The sequence below is a fragment of the Oncorhynchus tshawytscha genome, linkage group LG33 (assembly GCF_018296145.1).
Source record: "Oncorhynchus tshawytscha isolate Ot180627B linkage group LG33, Otsh_v2.0, whole genome shotgun sequence".
NCBI lineage: Eukaryota > Metazoa > Chordata > Actinopteri > Salmoniformes > Salmonidae > Oncorhynchus > Oncorhynchus tshawytscha.
In genome coordinates, this window is record NC_056461.1 from 17,015,503 (window position 1) to 17,029,246 (window position 13,744).

The following is a 13,744-nucleotide window of genomic DNA, read 5'->3' on the forward strand; positions in this document are numbered from 1 at the left end:
TCATAAGGTGGTAAAGCAACAAAGCCATCGGCCATGCTTCTCTGGGAACATTGCAGCAGAATTAGATCCCGTCTATACTCTTCCTTCAGAAAGTATTCATACCCCTTGACTTATTCCACGTTTTGTTGTTACATCCTGAATTCAAAATGGATTAAAAATAAATAAATACTAATTCTCACCCATCTACACACAATACCCCATAATTATTATTATTTTTTTGCAAATGAAATACCAGAGGCAATACTTTGTAGAAGCACATTTGGTAATGATTACTTACAGCTGTGAGTCTTTCTGGGTAAAGTGCTTTCCACACCTGGATTGTGCAACATTTGTCCATTTTTATTATTTTTAAAATTCTTTAAGGTCTGTCAAATTGGTTGTTGATCACTGCTAGACAACCACTTTCAGGTCTTGCCATTTTTTTTTTTTCATTTAGATTTAATGATGCCACTTATGAACATTCAATGTCATCTTGGTAAGCAACTCCAGTGTAGATTTGGCTTTGTGTTTTAGGTTATTGTCCTGCTGAAAGGTGAATTATTTTTGTATTTAACTAGGCAAGTTAAGAACACCATTCTTATTTACATTGATGGCCTACCCAAACCCTAACTTTGCTGGGCCAATTGTGTGCCGCCCTATGGGACCCAATCACGGCCGGTTGTGATACAGCCTGGAATTGAACCAGGGTCTGTAGTGATGCCTCTAGCACTGAGATGCAATGCGTTAGACTGCTGCGCCACTCGGGAGCCCTCTCCCAGTGTCTGGTCAAAAGCAGACTGAACCAGGTTTGCCTCAGGGTTTTGTCTGTGTTTAGCTCTATTCTGTTTGTTTTTTTATCCTGAAAAACTCCCCAGTCCTTAACGATTACAAGTATACCCATAGCATGATGCAGCCACCACTATGCTTGAAAATATGGAGAGTGGTACTCAGTAATGTAATGTGTTGTATTGGATTTGCCCCAAACATAACACTTTGCGTTCAGGACAAAAAGTTTAATTGCTTTGCCACATTTTTTGCAGTATTACTTTAGTGCCCCGTAAACAGCATGCATGTTTTGGAATATTTGTCTTTACAGGCTTCCTTTTCACTCTGTCAGTTAGGTTCGTATTGTGGAGTAACTACAATGTTGTTATTCCATCCTCAGTTTTTTTTTTTCTCTCTCAGCCATTAAACTCTCTGTTTTAAAGTCACCATTGGCCTCGTGGTGAAATCCCTGAGTGGTTTCCTACCTCTCTTGCAGCTGAGTTAGGAAGAATGCCTGTATTTTGTAGTGACTGGGTGTATTGATACACCATCCAAAGTGTAATTAATAACTTCACCATGCTCAAAGGGCTATTCAATGTTTTTTTAATGTTTTTTTATATATATTTTTTATAGCCATCTACCAATAGGTGCCCTTCTTTGCGGTGCATTGGAAAACCTCCCTGGTCTTTGTGGTTGAATCTGTCTTTTGAAATTCACTGCTTGACTGAGGGACCTTACAGGTAATTGTATGCATGTGGTACAGAGAAGAGGTAGTCATTCAAAAATCATGTTAAACACTTATTGCACACTGAGTCCATGCAACTTATGTGATTTGTTAGGCACATTTTTACTCCTGAACGTATTTAGGCTTGCCATAACAAAGGTTTTGAATACTTATTAACTCAAGACAATAAGTATTCAACTTTTCATTTGTAAAATTTTCAAAAAACATATTTCCACTTTGACATTATGGGGCATTGTGTGTAGGCCAGTGAAACAAAATCTAAATGTAATCATTTTAAAATTCAGACTGTAACACAACAAAATGTGGGAAAAGTCAAGGGGTGTAAATACTTTCTGAAGGCACTGTATATTCCCTTTACTGTAATATATATAATCTTTTGATAAATGAGTTGTAAATAATGAATTTGATTAGGCTGTTGAAACTTACTGAACTGTAATATACTGAATGCTGTTTATAAGGCAAATAAAGGTGTTTGACCAGATTGCCTAGTATGTCTCACTTTTGTGGAAAATAAAGTAGACTTCTAGCATAATGTATTTTGTGGTGATCAGATCATATGTGTTGAAAAGATGCTGTATAGGGACATTGTAACCAGTATATACACACAAACTGGAAAAAGTTAGGCGGATCTACAGTATCTCCCGCACCCACACCCGAGATGGGTGAGGCTCTACAGACAGGCCTCGTGCCCAAATGGTTGACGTATGTCGCGCAGCTGAGAGTCTTGTGTGGGGACAAATGGATTTGTTTCAGTCAGTCGTCCTGATAAGCCCTTTCCGCTCTTTGCAGTTTAACCTGTCCCCAGACTTGAATCGCTATAGAGCGTGGTAACAGTGTGGGACTGTTTAGAATTTTAGGGTGTGTGGATTTACTGAGTGACATGCTAATCAATTTGAATTCTGCGCTAATCACACAACTATGAGGTGTGGCTCTAAACCGAGGCAGCAGACGGTCATCACTAATTAACGCATCCAAAATCATAAACCCTGCCTATTTCTGTTTTAAACCGAACACTACCCACACTGCTAACCTTATGCCTAACCTTATAAATTAAGGCACAATGTGTGGCTAAAATGGCAAAAATAACCTATCACATTAACCATATTATTTTGGGGAAGACCAATTGATTCGGAGTTCAAACATATATGTGAAGATGGGTGGGCTGGCATTTCGGTCAAATGCCAAATGGGCTGGTCTGTTTTTTTGCCTATTGTACCTGTCAAGTTTTGGGGTGAAATTATTATCTGGCTAATGGACTGGGCCTTGAAACACTTCCTCTGCTTGCACCAAAGACCGTACAGCATGGAGATAGGCTGAAACTGCTTCTCCAATAAAAATCGCTGATAACACTTGTAGGCTGTCATGGCGACCTTGGCAAGCAATGCTCATGCGTAGAAACACGTCATCGGGGCTAATGGTCTCTCGCGCCGAACTGCGCAGGTGCAGGCCGTCACCTCAAAGGCACTCTTTCGATATAAAGTTGTTTTTGACGAAATTGACGAAGTGTGTCAGTTTGTCACTTTCATGCGGTTAGAGTAATAATATGTTCAACTACTTAAGACATTGTCTCGAATATTGGTTGTGCCTTTTAGATTTTGAGAAAATGAACAACTAGGTAAGAATTTTTCACTTCTCAAAACCCAGTCTGGTCTGTTTCTTTTAAGCGTTCCGGGAAGTCTCGCAATGTTGCGTCTCTGAGTGTAGCAACTTGAGCTTTGAAGTCCACAATGTAGAAGGGAAGTTCTAAGGTTTGAGCTAGATAGATGGTTATATCCTGAGAGATCAGCCAACTAAAACCTGTTCCTGCTATAGTGTGCTTTCGAGCGAATAACTTAGGTAGGTGTGTAGCATTATGGGGATAAAAATTGTCTGACTTGCGCCTACATGTCGAATACAAAAAGTGTATTTATTCGTGTCACTTTCTATTTCTTATTAATATTTTTGTTTTCTTTCTACATTGTTGTTTAAGAAGCATGTGACGAATAACATTTGATTTGAGATCTTTGCGCTGCATGCCGACAACACAAACAACACAGACAGTGTCGTTCGCTCCAGCTTGCTGCAGTAAGGAGAGGGAAGTAGCTAGATAGTGTAGCCAATATCAGACAGGGATTTTCACCGAAAATGTACAACTACGGCATTACAAAACCTAACGTAAAAACATTTTTTTGATACCCCCCCACAATTACTCAGATGAAAACAGAATTATTCTGAATACTCCCATGCCATGTTCCAAGTTTTTAGCCATAAACTATCTAACTGGGAAGGGCTCATTAGGATGTCTGAATGACTAAACTGAACTGACTGAACCGAATCTGTATAACGCCACTCGATTCTTCTTCTATGGTATAATGGTGGTCAGTTTAAGGTGCTTGCTGCCACCTACTGTGCTGGAGTTTGGTCAATCAGTTCAAATCAAATAAAACTTTATTTGTCATATGCACCGAATACAACAAGTGAGACCTTACTGTGAAATGCTCACTTACCTTAGCCAACTGTGCAGTTCAAGAAAGAGTTAAGAAAATATTTACCAAATAAAGTAAAGTAAAAAATAATAAAAAGTAACACAAAAAAATAACAATAACGAGGCTATATACAGGTTTCCCTTTGTAGTGCGTAATAGTTTTCAAGCCCTGCCACATCTGACTAGCGTCAGAGCTGGTGTAGTAGGATCCGATCTTAGTCCTGTATTGACTCTTTGCTTGTTTGATGGTTCGTCTGAGGGCTTAGTGGGATTTCTTATAAGCGTTCGGATTATTGTCCGGCTCCTTGAAAGCGGCAGCTCTAGCCTTTAGCTCGATGCGGATGTTGCCTGTAATCCATGGCTTCTGGTTGGGATATGTACGTATGGTCACTGTGAGGACGACGTAGTCAATGCACATATTGATGAAGCTGATGACTGAGGTGGTATAATCCTCAATGCCATTGGATGAATCCCGGAACCTATTCCAGTCTGTGCTAGCAAAACAGTCCTGCAGCGTAGCATCCGCATCATCTGACCACTTCCATATTGAGCGAGTCACTGGCACTTCCTGCTTTAGTTTTTGCTTGTAAGCAGGAATCGGGAGGATAGAATTATGGTCAGATTTGCCAATGGAGGGTGGGGGAGATCTTTGTATGCATCTCTGTGTGTGGAGTAAAGGTGGTCTAGAGTTTTTGTTTTCCTCTGGTTGCACATGTGACATGCTGGTAGAAATGAGGTAAAAGTGATTTAAGTTTGCCTGCATTAAAGACCCTGACCACTTGGAGTGCTGCTTCTGGAGTAGCATTTTCTTGTCTGCTTATAACCTTATAGAGTTGGTTGAGTGCGGTCTTAGTGCTAGCATTGGTTTGTGGTGGTAAATAGACGGCTACGAATAATATAGATAGTGTGGTCTACAGCTTATCATAAGGTAGCTCAGACGAGCTTATACCTCAAGACTTCTTTATTATTTGACATTGCACACCAGCTTTTATTGACAAATACACTCTCACCCCCACCCCTTGTCTTACCAGACGTAGCTTCTCTGTCCTGCCGGTGTGTGGAAAATCCCGCCAGCTCTATATTATCCGTGTCGTCGTTCAGCCACAACTCGGTGAAACATAAGATATTACAGTTTTTAATGTCCCGTTGGTAGGAAAGTCTTGATCGTAGGTCATCGATTTTATTTTCCAATAATTGCACGTTGGCCAATAGAACGGATGGCAGTGGAAGTTTACTCGCTCGCCTATGAATTCTCAGAAGTGCAATAACTCAATTTGCCTTTGCACTCCTACACAATGCAATTTTTTTGAAATTTTGGCAAAGGGTAAAGTCTACAAAACTTTGTTCACTCTGTTCTTAACAGATTGTAGTTTTGGGAACAGAAACTGTATTGTGCTAAAAAATGTTTCATTACCAGTAAATTATCTGACGGTCAAAATCCATCTCATTACATCTTATCCCACTGCTGGGCAATGGGCTTCCTCTATCTACCGTATTGGGTAGTGAGTGGAAATGCCAACCAGATGCTTCATATTTATATGTCTGGTGAAATATCGGTCTCATTGTTCTATCTGTGGTATAGCATCTCCCCACAGGGACTGTTTACCCATGATAGGCTACAGTATGTGACTGACAGCTGTTGTCGCCAAAATTTCAAACATCACAAAGTGTAACTGGTGTGAAATGGCTAGCTAGCGAGTGGGGTGCGTGCTGATAAAGTTTCAATCGGTTTCCTCATTCGCTCTAAGACTTGAAGTAGTTGTTTCCCTTGCTCTGCAAGGGCTGCAGCTTTTGTGGAGCAACGATGCTTCAAGGGTTTCAGTTGTTGATGTGTGCAGAGGGTCCCTGGTGCTATAGGAGAGGGATGGAAGCAAAACTGTTACAAAAGCGAGAGCTCAATGAGAACTGTATTACACTCCCTACAACTGTAACGAAACCTTGGATTTCCAGAAAAATAGAATAAATATCTCTGTCACGCATGCCCTGGAAAGATGATGTCATAGACTACTAAATGACAGTATGGAGAAGAGAATAACATTTATTTCAAATGAAGGCAATATTGGTAAGTACATATTATTTAGCTTAGTTGGCTAGTTTTGCACAATTAATCAAATTACTAAAAGCTTCTTATCGTATGTTGCATTGTTTCCTGTTCATCAACAAAGTGATGCACAATTAGATAGCTCCATGGCCTACTACTGTTCCAATTTTAAGCAATACTCTAGTTACACTATATATACAAAAGTATGTGAACACCCCTTCAAATTAGTATATTCGGCTATTTCAGCCACACTCGTTGCTGACAGGTGTATAAAATTGAGCAAACTTTGGCAGTAGAATGGCCTTACTGAAGAGCTCAATGACTTTCAACGTGGCACCATCATACCTCTTACATAGAATACCACTTTTTCAACAAGTCAGTTCATCGAATTTCTGGCCTGCTAGAGCTACCCTGGTCAACTGTAAGTGCTGTTATTGTGAAGTGAAAACTTCTAGGAACAACAATGTCTCAGCCACCAAGTGTTAGGCCACACAAGCTCACAGAATGGGACCGCTGAGTGCGTAGTGTGTAAAAACCTTCTGTCGACGGTTGCAACACTCACTACTGAGTTCCAAACTGCCTCTGGAAACAACATCAGCACAAGAACTGTTCCTCGGGAGCTTCATGAAATGGGTTTCTATGGCCGAGTAGCCACACACAAGCCTAAGATCACCATGCGAAATGTCAAGCGACAGCTGGAGTGATGTGAAGCTCGCCGACATTGGACTCTGAAGCAGTGGAAACGTTCTCTGGGGTAATGAATCACACTTCACCATCTGGCAGTCCAACTGAAACGTTTCGTGGAGGAGGAATAATGGTCTGGGGCTGTATTTCATGGTTCTGTCTGTAATGCTTGCCTCAATATATTTCATGATGTGTAACAATAATGTGCCAAGTCTTGATTTAGTGCGGTAAGCCGCCTCAATGTTTGCAGCCGTAGGTGATATCTTTCTACGAGCTGATATGTCATCAGTATTGTGGAATAATTATAACATTACGGTATGATTTAAATTGAGAAATCTGATCTGAAAACCGTGCAGCCTTTATTTTGATCCTTTCAGTATCGACACTATGTCTCAACGATGCACTTGGAGAATTTACTCTCTGTGTGGTGTTTTGGGAAATGCATGCTACATCTTTGACCATTGTAGGACAGATGCATCGTTAAAACACTCGTAAGCTTAAGTTCCATCACTATCGCGGAACTGGGCTCTGGGCTGTGTATGTAAATATCTTAAAATTTGTTTCCTAACACCCCCACATGATCCGACTGAGCATTTCAAGATAGATAAACACAAACAGTGATTGATTAGACATACAGTGAGGATGATTTAAATTACAAAGACTGCATGGGGATTTATTTTACAATGAAAACTTCTATATAAAAATTAATAATACAAATGTGTCCCTCTGCTGCTAAATGAATATAGGGGAAACACTGGTATATATGTGTTAGTGTGTGTGTGTGTGTGTGTGTGTATGTGTGCCTATACATGCTGTGTTTAGAATACAGCAGCTGCCATCTGTCCCACTCTGCACTGGACAGTGTCTGTTAGACAGATGGCCCCACCCTGAACAGCTGAGTATGGAGACAGGGCAGGGCACCACTACTAAACACCAATACACCCTCGGCTGCCCACCCAACATACATTACCCCGCCGGTGCAATCTCTAGTTCAATCATGTCAAACATGTCTCTCTTTTCTTCTCTGTCTCTCACTTACACAGTCTTTCAGTTCCTTAATCTAAATAGCTAGTTTTTTCCTCTGTATTTTATCTCAAATCAAGATGTGTACTGACATTACAGTTGCACCAAATGGTGAATAAATACGATGCCCATCTCCAACACTCTCCAACCATCATTAGAATCAGACAGGCTCTACATGTACCTTGGGATGTTTTCATTAAGAAATTGCTTCTCCATTTCTACACTGACCACAAGAGGGCATGACGCACCCAGGTATGACTGAATTGGAGAGAGGTTTGGAATTATAAATTATGGGTGCACTGACTGCTTGTATCAAACTTTGTGAAGTTATTGGCATTGTCCCAAACCAGAAACACATTCCATAAGCTGTTAATTCTCCCATCACTCATCTCTCTCTGCCAATCTAGAGCCTGGCACCACTCTCACTCTCAGTTTACTCAGTACTGATTAGCCTACAGCCCGATACTACATAATGCACCAAGGGCAAAATTGTGGTGTAGATATTGTGGGGGACGAACAATAGAAGGTGGTCCTCCCCTGGATTTTCTTTTGACATTTGAAAACAATTCAACACAGTTTGACATGACTTGGGGAGTATTTTGAAAACGGGTTTCTGCTGAAAATATGCAGAATTCTTTGGTGTACAGTTGAAGTTGGAAGTTTACATACACTTAGGTTGGAGTCACTAGTTTTTCAACAACTCCACAAATTTCATGTTAACAAACTATAGTTTTGGCAAGTCGGGTAGGACTTGTAATTTTTCCAACAATTGTTTACAGACAGATTATTTCACTTATAATTCACTGAATCACAATTCCAGTGGGTCAGCAGTTTACATACACTAAGTTGACTGTGCCTTTTAACAGTTTGGAAAATTCCAGAAAATTATGTCATGGCTTTAGAAGCTTCTGATAGGCTAATTGACATACTTTGAGTCAACTGGAGGTGTGTCTGTGGATGGACTTCAAGGCCTACCTTCAAAGTCAGTGCCTCTGCTTGACATAATGGGAAAATCAAAAGAAATCAGACAAGACCTCAGAAAAAAAAATGTAGAGCTCCACAAGTCTGGTTCATCCTTGGGAGCAATTTGCAAATGCCTGAAGGTACCACATTCATCTGTACAAAGAATAGTGTGCAAGTATAAACACCATGGGACCACGCTGCCTTCATACTGCTCAGGAAGGAAATGTTCTGTCTCCTAGAGATGAATGTACTTTGGTGCGAAAAGTGCAAATCAATCCCAGAACAACAGCAAAGGATCTTGTGAAGATGCTGGAGGAAACAGGTACAAAAATATCTATATCCACAGTAAAACGAGTCCTATATCGACATAACCTGAAAGGCCGTTCAGCAAGGAAGAAGCCACTGCTCCAAAACTGCCATAAAAAAGCCAGACTACTGCACATGGGGACAAAGATCGTACTTTTTGGAGAAATGTCCTCTGGTCTGATGAAACAAAAATAGAACTGTTTGGCCATAATGAACATCATTATGTTTTGAGGAAAAAGGGGGAGGCTTGCAAGCCGAAGAACACCATCCCAACCGTGAAGCACGGGGGTGGCAGTATCATGTTGTGGGGGTGCTTTCCTGCTGGAGGGACTGGGGCACTTCACAAAATAGATGGCATCATGAGGAACTGAAAATTATGTGGATGTATTGAAGCAACATCTCAAGACATCAGTCAGGAAGTTAAAGCTTGGTTGCAAATGGGTCTTCCAAATGGACAATGACCCCAAGCATACTTCCAAAGTTGTGGCAAAATGGCTTAAGGACAACAAAGTAAAGGTAGTGGCCATCACAAAGCACTGACCTCAATCCTATAGAAATGTTGTAGGCAGAAATGAAAAAGTGTGTGCGAAGAAGGAGGCCTACAAACATACTCAGTTACACCAGCTCTGTCTGGAGGAATGGGCCAAAATTCACCCAACTTATTGCGGGAAGGTTGTGGAAGGATACCTGAAAGGTTTGACCCAAGTTAAACAATTGAAAGGTGACGCTACCAAATATTAATTGAGTGTATGTAAACTTTTGACCCACTGGGAATGTAATGACAGAAATAAAAGCTGAAGTAAATCATTCTCTCTACTATTATTCTGACATTTCACATTCTTAAAATTAAGTGGTGATCCTAGGTCCTAGGTCCAAACTGACCGAAGACAGAGAATTTTTACAAGGATTAAATGTCAGCAATTGTGAAAAACTGAGTTTAAATGTATTTGGCTAAGGTGTATGTAAACATCCAACTTTAAGTGTTTATGTACATCATGAATGGGACACAATTTTATACAAATAAAGGGGACCTGTTGCATGTAAAACGACATTACACCCACTTACTTGAGATTTGGAACATTTAACTTTTCTTTCTGTACAATCAGTGTAAACAGATATGAAGTTAATAAATCAAATTAATAAATATAAGAGTGTCATGAATAAATACTTTTTAGTTAGAGAGAGATTGAAAGAGCCAGAGAGTGAGAAATATGCTGTGGGACGAGTCACCTCTTTTCTGCCTGGAGGATACATATTTCAAATTCAAAGAAAAACCAACGAATTGATGTAGCCTATACAACTCAGACCGTAATAAACTTGAATGTTATATTTTTGGATGTATGAACTAGGGTTCAAGAATTTCATTGACATAAGTGTTACACAATAGCACCCGACGTCACAGGAAGGCCAAAAAGATCATCAAGGACATCAACCACCCGAGCCACGGCCTGTTCACTCCGTTATCATTAAGAAGGCGAGTTCAGTACAAGTGCAGCAAAGCTGGGACTGAGACACTGAAAAATGACTTCTATCTCTAGACCGTTAAGACTTTTAAATAGCCATCACTAGCCGGCTACCGGTTACTCAACCCTGCACCTTAGAGGCTGCTGCCCTATATACATAGACATGGAATCACTGGCCTCCAGCTGAGTGGTGGTGCCAGTCATCTGCCTCTGCCTTGCTACCATACTCCAAGACGTGTAGGTTCTGCAACTTGTTGCCGATGTTGTGGGCTTATGGCTCTGATGTCTTCTCCAGCTTCTTAAGGAAGACCACTATAACTCCAAACTGTGGTCAATGATGAACACATAGGCCTTTAGCGAGGACTTGTGATTCCCCAGCAGCTCCTTCAGATCCTGGACACACTTGGCAGGTGGTGGGCCCATACCTTCCAGACCTACGCCTGCATGAGCAGGGTCTGAACCCAGATGAAAGCCACCAATAGGAAGCTCAGAGAGACAGAGAACCCTGTGCAGTTCTTCGAAAGGTCCGTCTACAGCAACAGGTATGGACGAACCAGACATTTCACCAGGAGAGTCATGTCTTCTTTAATATGATACGAAGGATAGGGTTTAGAATTTTATAACAATGGAAAGAATTCTCCCCTCCAAAAACATTGCTGTAAGTATGTGTTAGTATCTGTACAGCTTCCACAAGTGCCTCTAAGCACACCCCTCTCATTTGTCCTATGTTGTTGTTCTGTCTGTGTCCAGATACGTCTTTGCAGCGAACCTGTATGAGAATGAGAGTCTGAATGAGACAGAGTGGTCTATCTACCAGGACTGGCACGGCTGGCTCCACAAACAGTTTTTTTTAAATGCATTGAGCTGGACGGCATCATCTACCTTCAAGCCGCACCAGAGGTCAGCAACTAACTTAACCTCGATACATGTTCGTTAGAAACCTATCGTAGCAAAACATATCAGTTGCATTGTAGTATATTATATAATGTAGCCTATTGGCTCTTTACTAGTACTGCCATACACCTTATGCAAAAAAGAAAGAAAGAAAAATGTACATTTTACATTAATGTGCACTTATACCTGTGTAGTAACACTGCATTTAAAATGGTACTTCTCGTGTGTTTGTGTGTAGAGATGCATGGAGAAGCTACATCTGAGAGGCAGAGAGGAGGAGCAGGGCATTCCTCTGGAGTACCTGGAGAAACTCCACTTCAAACACGAGAGCTGGCTGCAGCACAAAACCATGCGGCGAGAGAGGGAGGAAGGAAGTGTTGATGGGATTGTGAATGAGGAAGGGAGTGTTAAGGAAGGGAGTAGGTTGAGGTACAGACGTGCGTGCGTGTGTGTGGGAGCATTAAATAAAAAGCTTACATTTTGACATTTCTATACAACTAACAGGTTTTAGAGATGTATGAGACAGGAAACAGGCTTGTTCCTCAGGTCTATTTTGAGCTGTGAATTTCCTTACAAAGATGGAAATGTACTTGAAATAACAAGGAAACAACCAGTAAATAGCCTGACCTGAGAAAATGTGTTTATTGCATAAGCATTATGTGTGTGCGTACATGTGCGTTGTTGAAGTCACTAACCGTATGTCTCTATTCCCTCCTGGTCCTTACCTACAGCATGGTATAGGAGTATCTGATTGACACACCCATTCTGACGCTGGATATCAACAAAAAAATTAAATGGGATAAGGTCAAGGGTGCTGACATGGTGGAAAGGTAAGAAGTTGTATCAAACCCATTTGTTTTAAACAATGTCTTTAAATGGAAATTGGTTATTATTTTTAATTAAGCAGTGTCTTTCAGAAATAGAAAGATGTGACTATATTTAGCTGTTATTTTGTTAAGGTGATTTATGAAAACATACTCTTTGGAGGACACCGGTAGTAGTGAAAAACATCCTGTTATCACTGAGTACAGTCCAGGTTATTAGTAGAGGGATGTTGATAAAGACACACACACGCATGTTTCACTTATGGAAATGAGGCCTGAAGAGCTGCTAATGTAGCTGTTTCACGTTGAAGGTAAACACCAATGCTTTGCCTGATATCATAAAGCCAATTAGTAAAACACACACACACCTATTGCTTCCTGTCCAGTTGAAGCGCTGTCATCCTTTGGCACGTCCAAGCTTAGCTCCACATTGGGTCCACATCAAACACTTGCACTGACCTGACAAACCATTTATACTGACACTAATATCCATATTCATTATGTGCTAACAGCTTGTTATGTGATTTTCTTCCAGGTCAAAGAGTTTCTCAGTACCTTGTAAACACCAGCAGATGACCATCATAGCCTGCTCTGGATGTCAGCCAGCAGTGAGGACAGATGTGGAACTTGTTTTGAAATGAATGATGTCAATTATTTTTTATATTTTATTTAAAGCATTTGAAATGTATCGACCTGCATGGGTACCTGCATGGGTAAACACAATATGATACGTTTGTATAGCTTGGTTTCACCTTCATATCCTGTCTATTTTATTTATCAATTTTAATGAGAAGGGGAAAACCTGAATATGTGTTTCTTTATTAGAAATCATTTGAGCTGTTTTATAAACGTGTAAAATAATAAAGGGCTACCAGTATAAAGGAACCTAAGGAAGTTTTCTGTGATTCTTGAGCAAACAAAAATTGCCCGTAGGTCTCTGAGAAGTTTACCTGAAGTGCTGTGAATAGCATATGCCCATAAAATGGAGCTAGGCCTACTCAACTACATGTCTAGATGACCGGTCTGAGCCCTATGGTCTGAGCAAGGCGCTGGCCAGGCAGTCCACAATCCAGATTTTCATGCAAAATATTCATATTTTCCCACCAGTGGTATTTCCACCAAACTGACTTGTTGCAGTATAAAAATCAGTGCCTGATGAGGTAGTGCACAATAAAATGTACTTTTTCGCTTATGTGCCGAATAGTTTTGTCCCAAAAACGGTCGGTATTGTTGAATGAAAAGCATTTTAAATTATTATATAGCAAATGGGCCTTAGCACATGCTCTCTATAGCCAACAACTCGCAGATACAATGCGGGTAGCAGAAACCAAACCACATGATTGGAATGAAAAGTATTTTAGTAAACATGAAAAGGTGAATGTAAGAAGTGCTCATCATTTCAAATAGGTTACATTATTAAACAACATATAAACACTCGAAATAGGTCAGGAGCCAGACATAGAGCCTAATAAGGAATACAAATGTATTATTTAGGCTATAGCCTACAAAGAAATACATTGTGAAGCATTTGCGAGTGCGACACTAGGCTGGTAGGGGCATAAAGCCTCGGCATTTAAACAACATTTTGTTGTA

General features: G+C 40.5%; 1 pseudogene; it reads left to right on the forward strand.

Moving 5' to 3' along the window:
- Positions 1–2,147: 2,147 nt before the first annotated feature.
- LOC112230494 lies at positions 2,148–13,030 on the forward strand (annotated as a pseudogene).
- The last annotated feature ends 714 nt before the right edge of the window (positions 13,031–13,744 follow it).